The sequence below is a fragment of the Lissotriton vulgaris genome, chromosome 12, assembly GCF_964263255.1.
Source record: "Lissotriton vulgaris chromosome 12, aLisVul1.2, whole genome shotgun sequence".
NCBI classification, from domain to species: domain Eukaryota; kingdom Metazoa; phylum Chordata; class Amphibia; order Caudata; family Salamandridae; genus Lissotriton; species Lissotriton vulgaris.
This window is the reverse complement of record NC_141700.1, coordinates 448,581,983-448,602,328: the sequence shown is the minus strand read 5'-3', so window position 1 is coordinate 448,602,328 and position 20,346 is coordinate 448,581,983. Positions and strand designations below refer to the sequence as shown.

The 20,346-nt window shown below is 42.0% G+C and overlaps 1 long non-coding RNA gene across 1 annotated transcript in view; it reads right to left on the bottom strand.

Annotated features, from left to right (window-relative positions):
• Positions 1-20,346, bottom strand: part of LOC147676737 (uncharacterized) — a 199,669-nt gene that overhangs the window by 104,030 nt on the left and 75,293 nt on the right. Inside the window, exon 2 of the long non-coding RNA XR_015302554.1 lies at positions 3,652-3,870. This is a non-coding gene — a long non-coding RNA (uncharacterized LOC147676737). The remainder of the gene's footprint in view (positions 1-3,651; positions 3,871-20,346) is intronic.

Sequence of the window (20,346 nt, the reverse complement as noted above, 5' to 3'; positions counted from 1 at the left end):
TTAGTCACACTTATTGTGGTGCGTCCCATGGATAGAGATTTTCAGAAATGGACTGAGAAGCAAGCTTATATACGTACTAGGGATTAAACTCGTCATGAACATAGTAGTTATAGTGATGATTCATGAAAATAGAGCGAATTCTGTGCAAACCAGATGTGTGAGAACAGTGTGCTTGAACATAACTAAATGAGATTGTGTTTCATTCCTTAGAAACCTGTGTAATAAAAAACACAGTTACTTTACGTTGATGGACTGGCCCAAGTAAAGTGTTCTCATATTCTTCATTCACATCCCCATCCTTGCACAGATTTACGGCCCAACTAAAGTTGATAATATTTGAATCTGGACAGCCTTTGGTTTGTAATGTTACTAAAGAAGTACCATAAAAATAGTTTGTTGTTTTGCAATAGTTGACCCCATTTCTCAATGCCTTCTTCCAATAGTGGGGCCGACAGACTATCCTTCAGGCAAGCGGGCATGCCCAGAGCATTTCAAATAGGGGCACTGGCACTATAATACTGGATCTTGAGTCTTCCTGAACTGATACCATAATTCGCCTCGCAGATCTCAGAACCTTTCAGTTTGACTTTATTGAAATATTTAGGATGCCCAAAAATAAAGAAAACCGTCGCTGCCCTGAGGGACATTTTTAGACATGGCTTGGAGAAAAGGAGGGAAACAAGAGGATCCAAACAAGAGAGATCTCACATCTTTAGTTGGAAAGCTCAGCAATAAAAACGAAAAATCAGAACTAGCTATACCCCTGAGTATTTTTGTTTTGAGTATCTTAGTTTTCTCTAAGCAATACTTATCCCTTTAATGGACCAGAGAAAACTGGTTATATCGACTTGTATAGCTTTTAGTGCTTTAAGATTAAAAGATAAAGGAATCGCATCAAGAATAAATGTGTACATTTTGGCAAAAGTGAGATTTTGACCAGGTTAGAGCGGCCCAAAATGGAGTGGGAGACTAGCCCATGATCCTAGTAGAATTCTTGTCTCTTTCCTTTTTAACTCAAGATTTACCTGGGTCAATCTATTGATGTCATGTGTAATTTGTACACCTAAATATCTAATTTGTTGTTTAACCAATGAGACTACTTGATTGTGTATTCCAGGCCACTATTTTGTTTGTGAATTAGTTAAATACCTGGAAATCCTCCCGAAAACAATCAAATGTTGCTCCAACCTCGGCAGGATGTTAGGACTTTCCCATGTAAAGATCAAGTCATCCGCATAGCGGGCTACTTTTTTCACCTACCCCTCTCAATCAAACGGAGCAAATATTTCACTAGCCCTGATGTTACAAGCCAAGAGTTCTATATATAGGTCAAAAAGTAAAGGGGAAAGGGCACACCCCTGTCTAGTTCCCCGCTCCAACTTGAATGAATTAGTTAGATTTCCATTCACTACTATCCTCGCTGTAGGGGTCTTACACATATTACTAATGGCCCTTGCAAATTTGGCCCCTAGCCCAAAGATGTGAACCATATAACGGAAACAGGGCCATCTCATCCTGTCAAAGGCTTTGGCCGCATCGAATGCAAAGATAATACGAGGTAGTTTAGTAGCTGAGGCGATGTCAATTGCACCAATCAGCTCATGAGGTAAATCATGCAGCGGATGACCCCTAATAAATCCCTCTGATCAGGGTGAATCAGAGAGCCCATCAAAGGATTCAACCTCCCTGCTAAAATTTGCACAAAGATTTTATAGTCGCAGTTCAGTAGGGAGATGGGCCTATAGGACTCGCATCTTTTTGGGTCCTTGTTAGGCTTCAAAATTAGGGCGACAGCCACCTCTTCCCAAGATTAAGAATCGGAGTATCATTGGAGAAAATCCTATCAAATAATTCCACTAAGACAGGGGAAAGTTCCTCACCAAGAGAAATAAAAAACTCATTAGGTATACAGTCTAGCCCTGCGGCCCTACCTCTTTTTAGATGTTTCATTGTCAGTTTTTCAGTTTCATTGTAACCTTAGATTCTTCTAGGGAAATATTTTCGTTCAACTGTAGAGCTTGGTCGTCAGCCTGTGAGGGTAGAGTTATTCTATCAACATAATTTTTAATTTGAGAGTCAGAGACTACCTGATCTTCTGTATATCTCGCTTGGAAGAAGGACTAGAATGCTTGCTCTATTTTGGTGTTCTCAAAGCAAACCTCCCCTGATTCTGCATTGGCAATCTCCTTAATTATATTCCTTGTGTGGTTGAAGCTAAATTTCCAAGCAAAAAGCCTCCTACATCCTTCTCCATATTCATAATTAGCTAATTTGCTGGCCTCCCATCTCCTCCTAGTGATACTATCTAAATAATCTGCTAGGGCCTGCCTGTTGACTATGGCCTGCTCCTAATTATCTTCTTGGGTAGCATTGTCACTGAGGTCTCTGGCTATTAGTAAAAGGAGAGGCCCCACTAACGCCTATGGAGGGGCCCTGGAGAAGATACCTGCATTCGAGCGACGTAACCTCTTTATGGCAAGTATTGATGCACACTTTATGGGGTGTTGATAAAGCTGCCCCTCTTAGGAGAAACCACCTGTTTACACTCAATAGAGCTTACTGGACCCCAAAGTGGCTCGCACAGCTAGGGGGTGAAGGTCTGCCTGAAGTGCGCCTTGGGGGAATGTGGACGATATGCATATGTTTCTGCAGCGTCCTCGGATCCAGGGCTTTTGGTACAACGTGGGTAAGATATCAAGGTAAGCCTGGCTTTGGTTATCTTTGGAGTATGACCGTAGGAGAGTCTGAGCGGTAAGCTTTCCAAGCTCCAAGCCACGCTGTTATTTGTTTTAATCCTTCTGGCAAGATAAATTTGTCTAAAATGGGTATTGTCTCAGTCCCCAGTATTTTTGGAATGGGTTGCCTCAGTTAAAAGAGTTTTTGTTCATCAGAACCAGATTTTGGGGGTACCAGGAGGAGTGGGCTAGCAAGCTCGATAACTCAACTCCCTAAAAATAGTCCAATGATTATGAAATAAGTGAGAATAAGGGAAGGAGGCTGAATCAGGGGAAGGTTGCTATGCTGCTCCTTATCTCCTCCCCCAGGAGTCTTGTGGTTGGCTATTCTAGGAACCTTAGAGGTGATAAAATAACAGACGAGGCTGTGAACTCCCTCTGTAGGAACCGGGTAAGAGCCTTCAACTGCTTAAAGACAATCCACTTATTCATAAATGAGGACAAAACAAAAACAACAAAAAAAGTTGCAAAATGAGGGCACTGGCAAAAGTAACAGTTAAAAATCATAACTCATGCAAATTGAAAATGCTGATCAAAATGCCGGCCTGAAAATAACCTGCAAATGAACAGAAGCTCTCGGGAGACCCGACACATATTGCTATAACATGGAAGACAGTGTAATCAGATTCTACAACTCTACCATGCTTAAATATGATTCTGTACGACACCAAATTGAACTAGTGGATTGTTTTACATGACAAGTCGATTGCTTTAACACCTCATTACACAAACAAGCTTTTTTAAAATCAAAATGTACACAATCCTGTAAATAAAGTAATGTTAAAAGAAAATTCCACATTCCTGTAAATAAAGTATCAAACTGGTAAAGTTCTGAGCCTTCTAAGTAGGAGTATTAGTAAAAATGTCTCTGGAGTGTATGTGAGAAACCACATCTCTTTCCATTACAAAAGGATACAATGTAGCCAGCAGGCACCCAGTGATGAGGCAGGAGTGGTATAAGAATGCCAAAGTAGACCACAGAGAAGAAGAAGTAGGTGAGCCAGGCGAGTATCTGTAAAGGGTGTGGAGGCCAGCTCCACCCATTTGTTCTGCAGGTCTGTGGGGGTTCCTCAGAGTGTGTCTGTGCACTCTGCTCTGGTGCTGTCTTATTATGGTGTTTAGTGCAGATGTTCATCTAAAAAACAAAGAGACAGTAAAATTATGCCACTGATTATTGCACAGAAATCCTAATAATGATGATGCTCGTCAGAATGAGTGCTTCATGAGACTTCACAGAAATACTATCACTGTATTGTAGCCCCTTTGTTTTTATTATTCACTGCTCAACATAAAAAAATAGATAAGGATATATTAAAATGTCTGCAACAGTGACTCACAGTTCCACATGTAACAATGCCGTCGATAAACTACCCCATAGCTCTAGCCATCACTTTGAAGGAGGTACACTGTGCAATAAAAGCCAGTAAGGGAGGAAAGGTTCCCGGCCATGACGGGGTACCTATAGATCTTTTTAAGTTTAACACTGACTTATGGGGCCCACTTTTAACGCAAGTGTTAGCAGCCTGCTGTACAGCTGGATAAAAAAAAAACCTGGTCCGAATCTATTGTGACTCCTATATTCAAAAAAGGCGACAGGCAGAATTCAGCGTGGTACCGCCCAATATCATTGCTGGACTCTTTGGTCAAGGGTGCAGGCGTACAGTGCTCAACCGGCTTCAAGAATGGGCGGAGGACAACAATGTTTTATCAGACCTTCAGTTTGGTTTCCGGGAGGGTTTGGGTACACTTGAACACGGACTCAATCTCAATATTTTAATGGAAAAGTACACAATGTCAAGAAAGGGAAGATTGTACTTGGCCTTCGTAGACCTTACGGCCGCCTTCGACTGTGTTGTCCATGAGAGATTATGGAATAGTCTAGCCAGTATGGGGTGGAGGCACCATTAATTCACTTCCTAAGGCAGTTGTATTGTAATGCACAGGCCCGGGTTCGGTTCTAAAGGAGAATGTACAGCACTGTTCAACGTGGAGAAGGGGGTTAGGAAGGGCTGCGTCCTGGTACCTTTTCTATTTACATTGACAACCAATGGCTTGGAGCAATCCTAGGTAGAGAAGTGCTGTGATCTACCTCAGATAACTAGCCACCTTCTACCTGTCCTTCTCTACGCGAAGGACGCAGTAATAATGGCCTGAACACAAACGGGTCTACCAAGGGCACTTGATAATTACAATGAACATATGACAAACGTAGGCCTGAGAGTGAAAACCACCAAAAGCTTTTATAATAAGATGTGGGAAAGGCAGTATGCAGTGCAGAGATATTTACATTGATAGTAAAAAGGTGGAAACTACCACTACATACCCCTCTCTAGGCATTTTATTCGATCATAAGGGATCATGTTGCCAGGCCGACAAGATTAGAAAACTACTCTTTATGAGAGCAATGACAGCCCTGGTTAACTTTTCAAGGAAACTAGGAAGAAGCCCCCCAGTTGAGCTGCTCCATATTTATCAAGCTAAATGCGTTAGTACAGCCATATACGTGCCGGAATATGGGGATACTGTGATGTAAATCGAATCCAGAAGGTTGAGAACGCCTTTTTAAGATTCTTGCTAGCGGTCCAACGTAGCACTTCAACCTACATCTGCAAAGCATTACTAGGGTTACCATATATCTCAGATATAATAAAAGCCCAACCGGTTCTGCTATGGCATCGGGCTTGGTCCTCAGCTAAAACAGCATTTAATCGCGATTGCATAAGAGATAGCCTCAAATCAGATCATTCACTAGAGATTTGTTGGCTAAAATATATAAAATACTTCATGAATGACTTGGGCCAACCGTAATACGATGACTACCCACTTTCCATGGGTTTCATCTCCAGAAAGGCTTAAAAAATGTTGTATGAAGCACCTAGAGGCAATTAGATTTGTTGTTGAGGCATCACGACCCACGGTACATTTGAACTAAATGCTTTTAAGCTCTTTTGGTATACAGCCGTATTTAATTAACACACCAAGTGGGTACGATAGACTCGTTTTGACTTGTTTTAGACTTGGTATTTTCCACCGTTTGGTAAGCTCCCAACCACAAATGACTGGTCCAAAACTTTAAGCAATTGTCCGTGTGACGAAGTGTCTCCACAATTTTCAATGCACGTAGTACTATCCTGTAAATTTTATATTGCACAAAGGAGGATGTTGATTAAACCCATTTTAAAACTGTGAGGTTTGAAGCAATGCCGCCCAGCCTTCTTTGCATAGCAGCTTTTAGAAAATGAATGTTTCTCAAGATATATTGCTCTATTTTTAAAAAGTACAATTTAGTGCAAGAAAACCATCTGCAATTGTAATCACAATGTAAGTTGTTAGTATTTAGCGCCAACTGATTTTAGTTCTTTTTTATAACGTGGACGATTTAAGATCAATTTTAACAGTGTATTTTAATGTGTTACTTGTTTTTAAAACTGTACGCTTTTATGCTTTTTTGATTTAAAAATCGAATAAACTTATTTGACTTGACTCACAGTTTTGTTTTGCTCATAACTTTGACAACGTTCGACTAATCTGCTCAAAACTTCCCAAAGAAAGTTAACTGAGCTGGTTCCAGCATGCCATGCTTAACCCCTTGTGTGCTCCAGTCGGCCGTTGGCCGACGGTAGCACTACCTCCCCTAGTGCTGCCGTCGGCCAACGGCCAATGGAGCCCCGCCCACCGCCAACGCCGGCGTTAATGCAGATCCCCCCAGAGGGTGTGGAAAAAAAATAACATTTACTAACTCCCTTGTGAATCTTTGTTTTCATCTATAAAAAAAAAAACACAAATAGTCACAGATCGAAAAATGTCCCCGCTATCGTAACAGAAAGTTTCAATTCTATTAAGGACTCGGAAGCGAGGATTATACTATATAATCTTTACTTTGCTGGTTATAAATTTGAACAGCAGACATTTAAACATAAGCCTCACTATAAAAAAAACAAGCATTCCCAAAGGTTCTTGGGATAGCACAACATTAACAACCTATCAGGTCAAGGCAGTCCAAATTTGGTTCATTGTTAGTATCCATGCTGCCTTTTTTCGTCCCATGAATCACGCTACCATCCGTTGCTCATGAATCCTGTTTGGAACCATCATTCCCTATGGAAGCAAAGAAACCAGGAAAGTAATTGAAACAATGTTTCCAAAGAGAAACAATCCACCTCATATCAACACAATGATTATGAGCAAGAAACAACAATAGTCAATTAGTAGAGGCATTTCAGTATAACCAGCTACTTACTAACAACGGGAAGGGAATACATTGAAAACTTCTTGCTGGGTGGGATATTCCTCGCCTCTGAGTACTTAATGAAATTAAAACTTTCTTGTACAATAGATAGGAAAGTTTACATTAAATGTCAGGGCCCAAGGCAAGGATTATGCTGGTTCAAAGTTTGCCTACCACCAAGTGTGCTACAACCACCACCGGCTTGAAGTAGAGCCTCTTAAAAATGGAGTCTGAGGACCAGTCCGCTGTAATCATGAGGTCCTCCAAACGAGCACCAAGCTGAAAAGCTTTTGAGGCCATTGCTTCCTAATTTGAATGTGCCCTGAACACACCCATATTTATACCTGCATTACCCAACAGACCCAATGGGCGACCGTGGGTGAAGATATCACTTTATGTGGCTACCACAGGGCACTCAGGAGTTGCTGCTTGCCTGCCGGGCGAAGCTCCTCCATCATCATCTTATATGCTTTCAAGCACTGCACTCCACTCAGTTTGGGAGATGAATCTAGTGTTAGACTTAGTTCACCTGCTGACTGAAACTCCATGTGGGGAAAATACTCTACTTGTAACATCCAGGGATCAGACTGTCTGATGTCATTCTACATGACACTAGGCATCACAACATGGCCAATTTGGCTAAAAGTTTTTTCCCCCCAGGAATCTATTAATCTATTAAGTTTTCATGAGAAAAACAGAATGAGGACTTGATGAATAATCCAGAGAGAGGAGTACTGAGGCTCCAGCGGTAAAGGAAGGGGGATGCACCGCAACAATCTCCACATGAAAGGATGCTTTCCCACTGGAAATCCCTCAACCAGAACATGGTCCGCTGGTATGGAGAGTGAAAAGTATTGATAGGCCAATAGGTCAAACGCTCCTCTGACAAGTCAGTCACGAAGTTGAGTATCTGGACTACATTTACAGCCAAGGGATCCAAGTTCGGTCGTATATACCAACCTATCCAGCTCATCCAAGCCGAGCTATACTGTTTACCCATGCTGTCTGTCCAGGCCTTGGATAAAACAATCTCAGCCTGTCTTGAAAGTCCCAGGATTTTCCACCTTTCCTGTAATCCGCCACGTCATCAGTCGTAGGGAGCCCTTCATCACCAATCAGTGTAGTACTTGGTTCAGATCAGGGAGAATAGTCTGAAATAGGAGAAAGAAGGATTGGCGAAGAAATTTCCTTCAGAACTGGAAACCAAACTTGAGTCCTGCAAAAGGACCACCTCCGCCAGTTGCCTCCACACCTAGGCCGAAACCGTTGAAATCACTGAGAATGGGGGGAGAATGCATAGCCCCTCTCTTGAGTCCAATCCTGAATGAATGAGTTGGTCACCATCTCCATGGGATCCGGTCTCCAGCTGAAGAACAGGGCCAGATGATCTAGGCGTGAAGCAAACAGGTCTATTGTGAAGGGGCCCCACTTGTCCGACACGGTGTAGACACACGGGCCCAGATTCCAGAGACTCGAGTCGTGGAAATGGCAGGAGTGCCAGTCTGCCACCTGATTCGCTTGACCGTGGAGCTACCTGGCTGTGACCGATACATGATGGGCAAGGCAGTGCTGCCAGAAGTCTTTTACCAGGTCCGACAGGGCTTTCAACCTAATCAGCTCCAAGGTGATTGATGTAATGTACTGCGGATATGTTGTCCATCTTGAGGAGGACAAGACAGAATTTTTCCTTGTTCTAGCACTGAACCACGAAGGAACGTGCGAGGAATTCCATGAAGTTGATACGCAACCTTTGTTCTTGGTGTGATCAGATCCCCACTGGGGAGAGCTCCCCACTGTGGGTGCCCCAGTCTGAGCTGCAGGCATCGGACTCTATGACCAGGTATGAATTGGAACTGAAAATCGCTCCCCCATTGCAGGCCTTTAGGTGGGAGAGCCACCAATGAATCTCCTCTCTTGCCTCCTCTGACAAGGGCACCATTAGAGTATGTGATTACCTTTGGCAGATGATGGGCCTTGAGACGTTGCAACGCACAATGACGCAGTGGCCGTGAAAAAAATAAAATCCCCTGAATTAACGACAAAAGTAGTCCCACCAGTCTTGCTAGCATTCAGAGGGAAGTTTTCTGTCTGGAGAGAGCTTGCTGCAACTCATGATGAATCTTTGCCACCATCCAGGATGAAAGACTCAATCTGGCTATCAAGGAGTCCATCACAAAACCCAGGAACGCAGCTGTCTAAGAGGAGGTCAGGAGGGACTTGTTCTAGTTGATCACAAATTCCAGAACCTCTAAGGAGGTCCACAGTCATTTGCAGCTGTATAGACAACTTCTTGGGACATTGACTCATAATGAGCATATCGTCCAGGTAAAGGATGATGCTCAGCCCTAGTGCGCACAGGTTCTCTACCAATGGTTTGAGGACTTTTGGGAAGCACCATAGGGCGGAATAACGTCTGAAGGTGAGAGTAGTGAACTTGAAGGCCTGGTTCCGCCAGATGAACTGAAGGAAACACCGGTGGGGCGGAAAGATTGGAATAGTCAGGTATGCGTTTTTTAGGTCCAGGCGTACCATCTAATCAACTGTTTGGCGTATATTTCTGAGGAGATAAAGCCACTCCATCTTGAAGAAAAAGTTACTTACTTCTGGTAATGCATTATCTGGTAGACAGTCTAGATGCAGATTCCTTAACTTCTGAATTCTCTCCAGGAACTAGCCTGGATCCGGAAAATTTCTCAGCAATCCCTCTGCACGCCGGAGAACGGCGTTGTATGGCCCCGTAATGATGTGGACTCCAGTTGTGATGTCAAAAGAGTCTTACGAGTCCCACTTCGGCACACAGACATCAGTTTCTTCTGTGACATCTTCAGCGTAAAAACATGGAGCCACTATAGAAACTGGCTGTGGAAACTGTGTGCCAAAATATATTGATGTATCTTTGAATGAACAATTAGTAAGTGGTGATAAATGGTATATTAATGCCCAGACAAGGTCTGTAAGGAAAGACCAGGGGCCAGATGTAGGTGGGAGATTTTGGCCATTTACTGGCCGGTAACTGCCGAATTCGGCCGTTACTGACGGGTAAATGGCCATGGAGATGTAGGGGGATAAAAAACATGCATTTTCTGTAATTTTACCGAATCTGTAATTTTACCGATTCGGTAAAACTACAGAATCGGTAAAATTACAGATTCTGTATATTTTACCGAATCGGTAAATATACCGGTCTGTAAAATTACCGAAAATGCATGTTTGGTATGTAGGTGACAAATTTTAACATTGACACAGGGCTTTGAAAATCGGTATTTTACCATGCAATACAATTGCATGGTAAAATACCGATTCAGGTGTACATGCACATCTGTGCATGTACACCTGTGCCATGTGGCACACATACATGCCCTTAGGGCATGTATGTGTGCCACATGGCACACAAGCCTAAAACAGGGGTGCCAGAGGGTGTCAAAGTGACACCCCCTGCACCCTTGCAAAATTCGGTATTTACCGAATCGGTATTTGATATTGAATCCTTCGGTATTTACCGAATCGGTAAATACCGATTTTTACCGATTCGGTAAAATTTACCGAATTGGTACCTACATTAGAAATACCTACTCTTAATTACCGAATTGGTAAAATTCGGTAATTAAGAGTCGGTATTTCTGATTTTGCTACATCTGGCCCCAGATGTTTTGTCAAAGCACATAGTCAGGCAAAACACTGACCACTGATGCATAAACCAGTGCTGTAAAAGGAAATACCTTTTACATTACAGATAGCACGCAGAATTGGAAGGATGTGTAAGTTAGGCGTTACGGAATATGCGACTAGACTATGTCTCTACCAGATAATGCATTAACAAAAAGGTAAGGAACATGTTCATCTGATAGAGACGTCTAGTCAGATACCTTAACTTTTGAACTACATACCATTGCTACACCCGACCTGGAGGAGGGTCTGCAAACCAATCCTACAAGAGTTCTCAGAGAGATCAAGCCAGTCGAAATCCACAAGACACCAGAGTGATGTCACTGACCATGTCATGAAGGATGTAATATGAGACATCAGCAGTACATTGCGGGCGCGCGAGTTATAGTTACCACAACTAACTATAACAGAGGAATTTCTATGGTTTTGTACGAGTGAAATGTCCAGCTAACTATAACACTCATGAAACTTATGTTTTTTTCAGTGAAATTCAAAGGATTTTTAAATGCTAAATTTCCAACTATAACGTCTCTGAAACCTATAGTTATTTCAGTGCATTTCAAAGGTTTATTAAATGCTAATTTTTAAGTGCAATAGTAGTTCTACCTATTTTTTTTACTGAATTTCTACAGTTTAACTGTCTCCTTTAAATATTTTATTTATTAAACATATATTAAATTGCAAAAAAAATAATAAATTTAAAAACAAAAATTTCCAACTATTTTTTTTTGTATTTTAATATATTTATATAATTTTCTTTTTTAATTTATTTTTCAAAATGTTTTGGGGAGTTGCGCACCCAAAGCGTACCTACCGAAGTGGTTCCGCGCATTGTGGCTGCCATTTTGGAAAAGTCGTGAAGGATCCGCGTATGGTGAGCGACGAGTGCGTTGTTTTTTTCAGTTATGTCATTTACGTACAATGTTACGTGGTGTGCGCGACCGTTATGCAACCAGTCTGCAACTCCTGCGCATTCGCGACACATGCGTATTACGGTACATGATGCTTGCGTGGTGGCAGGCCCCACGTGATGTCATATACGAGCTGGGTGTGCGACTTTGGTGACATTTTTTATGTTCTAAAATGATATGTATGAGTCTTTAATGTAATATTAGGGCAAAAGATTATCTAAGGTATTCATAAAAATAATATATTTCTACTTGTAATAAACTTATATTATTCTTAAATATATTTTCGGGAAGTCGCGTCGGGTGCGCGCTTCATGAGCGCATGGTGCGCGGATCCCATGTGACCTAATAAAAAACAAGATTTGATTGGTTCATAATATTTACCACTATAACTATTGAAGGACCCCACCCATTTTATTTATTCTGTTTGGAGCAGTTGATGAGAGACATCTCTTCTTCTTCCAGAGCTGGTTTTGGATTTTTTTTTGGTGTTTTTAAAAAATTGCATTAGAGAAATGGCATCTGGTTCGCAAGCTCCTCATCATTCTTCAGATAAAGATATCTTGTAGGAAGATCCACCCAAGCAGAGGCCTGAATCAGTGGTATGGAAATTTTTCATTTTTCATGTCTGAGAAAAAAAAGGTAAACGCAAGAAAAGTCACGTGCTTGCTGTGGACAGGGTTCTGTCGTAAGGCAGTGACAAGAAATACTCCTGTGGAATAGCGAGTATATATAAACACCTGCGGACAATTCACCTGAAGAATCTGGCACAAGAAGAAATGAGGCGTGCAGCAAAAAATTCAACACCAGGCATTGCTAGCACCTCTGGAGCCTCCACTTCAGCACCACCAGTAGACATTCGCCCAGAATTTGCTTTTCTGCAGGAGCACTGCACTAAGTGCAAAACCATCATCTGTTATGGGGAACAGTCAGTGGACGCTATTTGTGCAGCTCAACTGAACCACAAATGCACAGGGTGTTGAATTCCAAAAGCTAACTGTTTACTTAGTTCCTTTTTTGTTCAATTTTTAAAAAAACACCCAAAAAGTATAAAATTGTTAAAAAACTACAAAAAAATAGAAGAAAAAGAAAGTTCAGAACTACCTTATCTGGTTTAAAAAAAAGAAGTATAATTGCATGGTAATGTCTGAAAGTTTGGTTGAATGTATGTGTAGAGCATGATTGACTGAAAGAATGCATTAGTACTGTATGTTGAATTTATAGGGGCAGATCTATGAGGAAGTGCTGCAGCGTGACACTGCAAGCCCTTTAGCTGCACCGCGCTGCGGCACATCTGAAGCACAGGAATGTGACATATTTACATGAATATGTCGCAATTCTGTGCTCCCTCTGCACTAGCATACAAACTGCAGCCATGCAGTGACGCAGGCACCCTTGCACCATGGTGCAAGGATATCGGTGTCGTGGGGAGATCGTTTTTTGTGCAGGAAGTAGTTCCTTCCTGCACAAAAACAATCACTAAAGGCATTTTCCTCCTTCAATGTGTGCTGTGGAATGCAGCATGCACTAAAACAGGAAAAAACGAGGGGAAATTAAAACATTTCTCCTTGTTGTGCCTCGCTACACCCCCTCTAGGGTGGCGCACCATTCACAAGTATCTACAGATTTACACTTTCTCGTAAGTCTTGAGATGTGTTATTCCATGGGTGTTGTGTGGGAACAGACACAGCAACACCCATGGAACACCCCTTCAATGCAAAGTGCTGCATTTGAATGGGTTGTATTTTCATGGAGAGGAAAAGTTACGCAGGGTGGTTTTTCCTCTCCTTGTAAATATGGAGGAGTCCACAGAGCCATCACTACGTTACAAAAAGTGACATACTGGTGGCGCATGGGGCTTGTAAATCTGCCCCATAAGTGCTTAGGTATTGGCAGAGTGATACAATAAGAACATAGTGCTGGACGGCTGATTGACGAACTGCATGAGACTAACAGGAGGTATCCTAGGCTGCATGAGTACTCCTTCAGTATTTAGTGGAGTGTACCAATAGTATGTATCTGCTTAGAGGTTTGTAGGGATTGTGCACAGAATATTGTACATGTACTTGTGTTGGTGCCTAGGTCATTCTATAAGAACATCACTAGTAACTAGAATTATGGCAGTGCTGCAAACAGTGCTCAGTTCATTTATAAGTGCTTAGGTATTGTCTCAATGCCAGAGTCATTCTGCAAGTGCATAGACAGTGACTGGGTTCCTAGAGTGCTAGTAGTTGACAGCAGGATAAGTTTATAAGCACTTATGTTTCAGCAGAGTGCTTAGATAAGGACCTGCTTCTGTCAGGATGATTGTAGGAGTGGACACAGGCTCAGTGTGATTCCAGTCAAGCATGACTATTACCTGGACTTTTGCAGGACTGACTCAGTAGTCTGCAAGGGGTTAAGGGACCACACACATTTGTGCACATTTGACTTACCACTGCTTGTCTCAATGCCGGAGTCATTCTGCAAGTGCATAGACGGTGACTGGGTTCCTAGAGTGCTAGTAGTTGACAGCAGGATACGTTTATAAGCACTTCTATTTCAGCAGAGTGATTGGATAAGGACATGCTTCTGACAGGATGATTGTAGGAGTGGACAGAGCTTCTATAGAGTCATAGAACAGGTCAGCAGCGCTGCTTTAGAGCCAGAGAACCAGGTCAGCAGAGCCATTGTAGAGCCAGAGACCCAGGTCAGTCAGCAGAGCTGCTTTAGAGCCATAGAACCAGGTCAGCAGAGCTGCTGTAAAGCCAGAGAAACCAGGTCAGCAGAGCTGCTCTAGAGCCAGAGAACCAGGTCAGCAGAGCCGTTGTAGAGCCAGAGAACCTGGTCAGCAGAGCTGCTCTATTGCCTAAGAAGCAGGTCAGCAGAGCTGCTCTATTGCCTAAGAAGCAGGTCAGCAGGCTGCTCTAGAGCTAGAGAAACCAGGTCAGCAGAGCTGCTTTAGATGGAGAGAACCAGGACAGCACAGCTGCTTTAGAGCCAGAGAACCATGTCAGCAGAGCTGCTCTAGAGCCATAGAACCATTTCAGCAGAGCTGCTCTAGAGCCATAGAACCAGGTCAGCAGAGCTGCTCCAGAGCCATAGAACCAGGTCAGCAGAGTTGCTCTAGAGGCCGAGAACAAGGTCAGTAGAGCTGCTCTATTGCCTAAGAAGCAGGTCGGCAGGCTGCTTTAGAGCCAGAGAAGCAGGTCAGCAGAGCTGCTCTAGAGGCAAAGAACCAGGTCAGCAGAGCTGTTTTAGAGCCAAGGGACCAGGTCAGCAGAACTGACTGTCACTGACTGACTGACACTGGCTGTCATAGACTGTCACTGACTGACCGACACAGACTGACTGAAATTGACTGACCGACACAGACCGACACAGACTGACTGAAATTGACTGACTGACACTGACTGACTGACACTGGCTGTCACAGACTGTCACAGACTGACTGACACTGGCTGTCACAGACTGTCACTGAGTGACTGACTGGCTGTCACAGACAGATACTGACTGACACACACTGACACTCACTGACACACACTGACAGACTGTCACAGACTGACTGACACTGGCTGTCACAGACTGTCACTGAATGACTGACACTGGCTGTCACAGACTGACTGACACTGGCTGTCACAGACTGTCAACGAAAGTAAAAGGAGGCCCCCTTCTCTGTCAGTTTTGGGACAGGGGAGATATAGAGAAAGCAAAAATTGTCCCACGGGTTCACCATTAAATTGGTAAGGAGTGGAATAATGGTACCAAGTAAGTTTTTGGTGTTTTGCAATACCAATCACACAATCGTATAAGATGCAAGGGGCTGACTTACATAACATAGGCCAACTAATACAGTCATTAGACCACCAAGAGTTACACGTTTAAACCACAATAGCACAGTTTACATAGTGTCAAAAACAAGATAAAAAATGGAAAACCAAAGAGTAGTTTTTTGGAAAAATATATATATACTTTGTATTTATTCAAATGTAAACATTTTATCACAGTGATAACCAATCATTAAAAAATATACATATAGTACATTAAACATTTCGTTAAAAACATTAAAAATCACATGAAATAGACTTGGGTTAAAAGTTCAAAAGAACATGGGTCGACGCGGCGTTTCGGTTACAGGCTAACAATAGACAACCTTCTTCAGGACCAAGTTCTAAAAGGAAACAGAAAATTACTTTTTTTGCATTTCCACTTTTGAAACAAAGCATTTTTCCAAAACAACACTATTGGTTGGCTACGGTATTTGGTGGTTGGCACTAGTCAGGAATGGGGGGTGGTTAACATTATTGGTATTGCTAAAGCACACAACTCATTATTAATGGTACCCTTTCGTGAGTTCCAGTATAATTTAGCAGGAACAATTTCATTAGTGTGGACATATTAGTGTTATTTGTCCTTGACGTTACCTGTATAGTGTTATTGGCTTCCAGATAGATCCTGGAATGCCGTGAGCCGGTTCTAGGATCCGGTCAGGAACTGCTATGAGTTCACAACGTTTTAACATACGCTGTAACGTTATCTATAAATGATAATAGAGTTTGGATCAATACTTTGTGTGCGTTATTTTTACTTAAGAGTGATAGAATAGTATAGCACGTCACTACCTTATGTTTGTATAAGAATGGATCTCACTCAGGTAGTAGGAGCCACCGATATTGGACTTCAGAAATGCTGTAAATAAATACACCTATCACTATATTGTAATCAAAGGAGTAATTAACAAGTGTCGAATCGGTTTTGTCATTAATTGTACTCACCCAGATTTAAATGACTGGCAGTTATGTAAAATCACGAGCTTTTCAATGGGCTTGTGAATCAGGTTTGGCGTTCATACCATGGTGGGGATTATCCTGCCACTGTATAATTCAAAAAACGGAATGTTTGTTAAAATCCCAGCTTAAATACTAGTGCATTTGAAGTTTTTAACATGTGGTCCATATCTCTTTTGGTTTGAAATTTTCAATCATGCTATAAAGAATGTTTCTTTTGTACAAATATTCTGGCTGGTTGGATTGATATTAGGCTTATTTTCTGTTGTTGCTGTGGCTAATATTTCTCTACTTTTTTTTATAGGCACATGTTTAATCGAAAATAACATCGGCATTGTTATGCCTGAAAGGTTTAGACCTCGCGTCAGAATTATATTGATACCAATGACGCGAGTAGAGCGTGATTTATACTGGGGCGCCATAGAGGTCACCCATGTTGTCATGAATTGCTCCAGCATGTTATGATTCTTCTATGTCAATTGTTACTATAGCTCAGTTCAGGAACCTCGCTGGTCTACTTATGCGAAGGTTTACTGGAAATACAGCTTGTAAAAGCGCCCGGGCACCGACATAACCAGCAGATTCAGATTAACGTGAGTGCTTATGTACCGGAGCTGGGATCGGTTTGCAAATTTATAAATGCGCAGAAACGCCGGCATGACAAGTAGACTAGGTTTAGCATAAAGGCATATGTGTCGGAGTGTAGAATCGCGTTCGCTTACCTTAGGCTTTAAATTCGGCCTCCCTGCTCCTACTCCGTCAGCGTGTTCTCGGGTCGGGTAAAAGTGAAAGTATCGGCAGAGCGATGGGTTTGCTGTACTTATAGTACAAGCCGGCTGATTGGGCGGTTAATCTCACCCTACCTTATTGGTTAACAGCATGTCACCTGACCTTACGTGTAATGTCTATGGACACTGAAAGCGATTATTGTCTATCGCGGTAATGTCATTGAAGTATAGATGATTTACACCAATAATGTGAAGAATCCTCATGCCAGAAGATGTTTGGAGGATTACAAGGAAAAATACAGTTAACTCAACGTTAGCCGGAGTTTTCTACGTGGTGTAATGCAGTCCTCTTTGGACACTGGCTGGGGAATCCCTTGTTCTTATTGGTCGACGCCGTGTCACCTGACTTGTCGTGTTTATATACAGACATGTGCCGGTGATGTTGTATCTAGTGCGAATCTCGCAATGTGATTCACCGAGTGTATAAAATGATTTCAAGTCAATAGCGGGCATTTTTAAATAAAGGTGAATTCGATGTTTTGTCAGATCGCCCGTAATTACAAAGTAGTGCAGTGCTGTATTGATTAACATTCTATGTTTATAAGAACCACTGTTAATTCTAATCTATAGAGAATGGAGTCTCCATGTTAAATATGTATCCATAAATAGGAAGAATTGACAAATGCGAATTTCATAAGCACTCAGACTGTACATTATATTATTTTTTGCCTGGATGTGTTGCATGAATAATTATGTTATATAGTGTATATATTTTAGCTTCATACATTGACCTTATTTTTATACAGCTTGGCACATATATATTAGAAAATTGTTTAGGGGTATTGGATACAGTAATACAGCACAGCATTGTGTCTATGATTAGGTGAGGGTTTGTGATGTTGAACCCTAGGTATGGCTGTAGGGGATATTTCCTGCCTAGTTTTATGTTAGTCGCATGGTTCTCCTGTTAGATTATCCTTTCCCAGTCTTCTCTACTGTTGAGGCCTGCACGGACACTGTTGCATTTAGACATGAAAAACTGCTCTCGTCTTTTTCTCTTCTGAGTCAAATTACCACCTCTTGTGCCAAGCGTAACATGCTCAAGGCAGCACCAGCGAAGATCTTTAATCTCATGTTTCGCTGTCTTCCAATGTTCGGTTAGGGGGGCACCGACTTTATTTGTACGGAGAGCGGATCTGTGCTCATTCAATCTTGTTCGAACTTCTCTAGAAGTTTCCCCTATATAGATCAGTTCGCAAGGGCAGCTGATAAGGTAGATTACACTACACGTTCTGCAATTCATGAAGCTTGTTGGTTTTAGCACAGTGTCTTTAATAGTAACAGTATTCCCGCGAATGATGTTTTTACAATTAATACAACCTGCACAGGGAAAAGTACCTGTTGGCATTGGCGCGTTATCAATGCAGGGTTGAATTGCTCTGCTAGTTTCCCTGTATGTATGAACCAAGCTATTTCTGATGGTTCTGTTCCTTCTATAGGAGAACATAGGTTTGGGTAATCTGTTATGTTGTTTGTCAGTGACTAGATGCCAGTTCCTATTGATAATGTTTTTGAGTTTATTGCTGATTGGATTATAGTTAGTGACAAAGGTAATTGGCTGATTATTAGGCTCTCCTCTTTCTTTAGGTTGGAATAAATTATCCCGGTTGTAATATTTGGCACGCTTATATGAGTGTCTAATAAGACGCTTTGGGTATCCTCGTTCTAGGAATTTAGTTTTAAGAACACTGGCATGTTTCTCAAAATCTTGGGATGTTGTACAATTTCTCTTAAGTCTCAGAAATTGACCAAATGGTATATTGTTAACTTGACTCGGTGGATGGTTACTTTTATGATGGAGCATAGTATTTCTATCCGTGGGTTTTGTAAAGAGTTCAACGTTAAGTGTTCCATTAGTGTTTTTGATGATCAGGTCAAGGAATTCACAGCTGTTGTTGTCTATGTGAGAAGTGAACTTAAGGTTATTATCACCAAGGTTGAGCCATGAAATAAATTCTCTGAGTGTCTCAATGGGACCCGTCCAGATGAAAAAAACGTCATCCAACGGGACCACATTGAGACATTTTCATAGAACGGTGATACTGTGTTAAAGATGTGTTGTTCCTCAAAATTTGAGACATACAGACATGCCAGACTGGGGGCACAGGTGGCCCCCATACTGGTCCCCTTAGTCTGTCTGAATAATTGTTTGTTAAATAGGAATAGATTGTTTTTCAGTACCACAGAAATGCAGTCAATGATGAACTGTTCGTGGGCTGTAAGGTCCCTATCGTCTTGATTAAGCATGGAGGTAACAACTTCTATTGTAGCATTTTGCGGAATGTTTGTGTATAATGATTCAATGTCTAGTGTGACTAGAAATTGAGAATGGGGGTCAAATGCAAGGCCTTCTATTTTTTGGATAATGTCTGTTGTATCCTTAGTGTACGCTTTTTGTGCGGTGACTAGGGGTTGTAAAAATACATCTGCGTACTTGCTAAGTGGTTCCGTGAGGGACCTGATACTGGAGACAATAGGCCTCATTGGGGGGTTCTGAATGTCCTTATGGACTTTGGGGAGTCCATAGAGGGCTGGGATGATTGGATCCTGATTAAGGAGGAAAGAAAATTCTTCCTCGCAGATAACATCGTCATCTTTAGCGTGCTTCAATAGGTTGGAAATGGATAACTTTAAGGCCGTCCATTCGTCCATATGTGCTAGCTTGTAGTGCTCTTTGTTTGCCAATAATTTCAACATTCTGGTGTTATAGTCGGGGGTGTCCATCACAGCGATGCCACCCCCTTTGTCTGCCGGTTTAATGGTCAGATCAATGTTGTTTTGTAATGCATGTAATGCCAACGTTTCATCTTTGCTGAGATTATGGCGGATCCAGTGTTTCTGTTTCAGTAAGTCATCCACGCTCTTATCAATGCTACATTCGAAGGCTTCAATATCTTTAGGGATCATGTTAATGCTAGGGGTCCACACAGATTTGTTTTTACGGCCTGATTTGTTGTTGCTGGGGTGCTTCTCTTTTCCCTCAAAGTACATGGCTAACCTAATTTTTCTAAAGAAACTTTGGAGGTCTCTCTCTAGTGAGTACCTGTCTATATTAGATGTAACTGCATATCCTAATCCCTTTTCTAGTAAGGTAATTTGTTGGTCATTGAGTGAGTATTTGGAGAGATTAATTATTGGTGCTTTATTATGGCTAATCAGTCCCAGTGTTTCTGACTCCGCGTGTTGGGACGTCGTTGGAACTGGGGTGTCGCATTGTAGTTCCCTCGCCCCCGGCCCCTTCCTTTCGGGGGACCG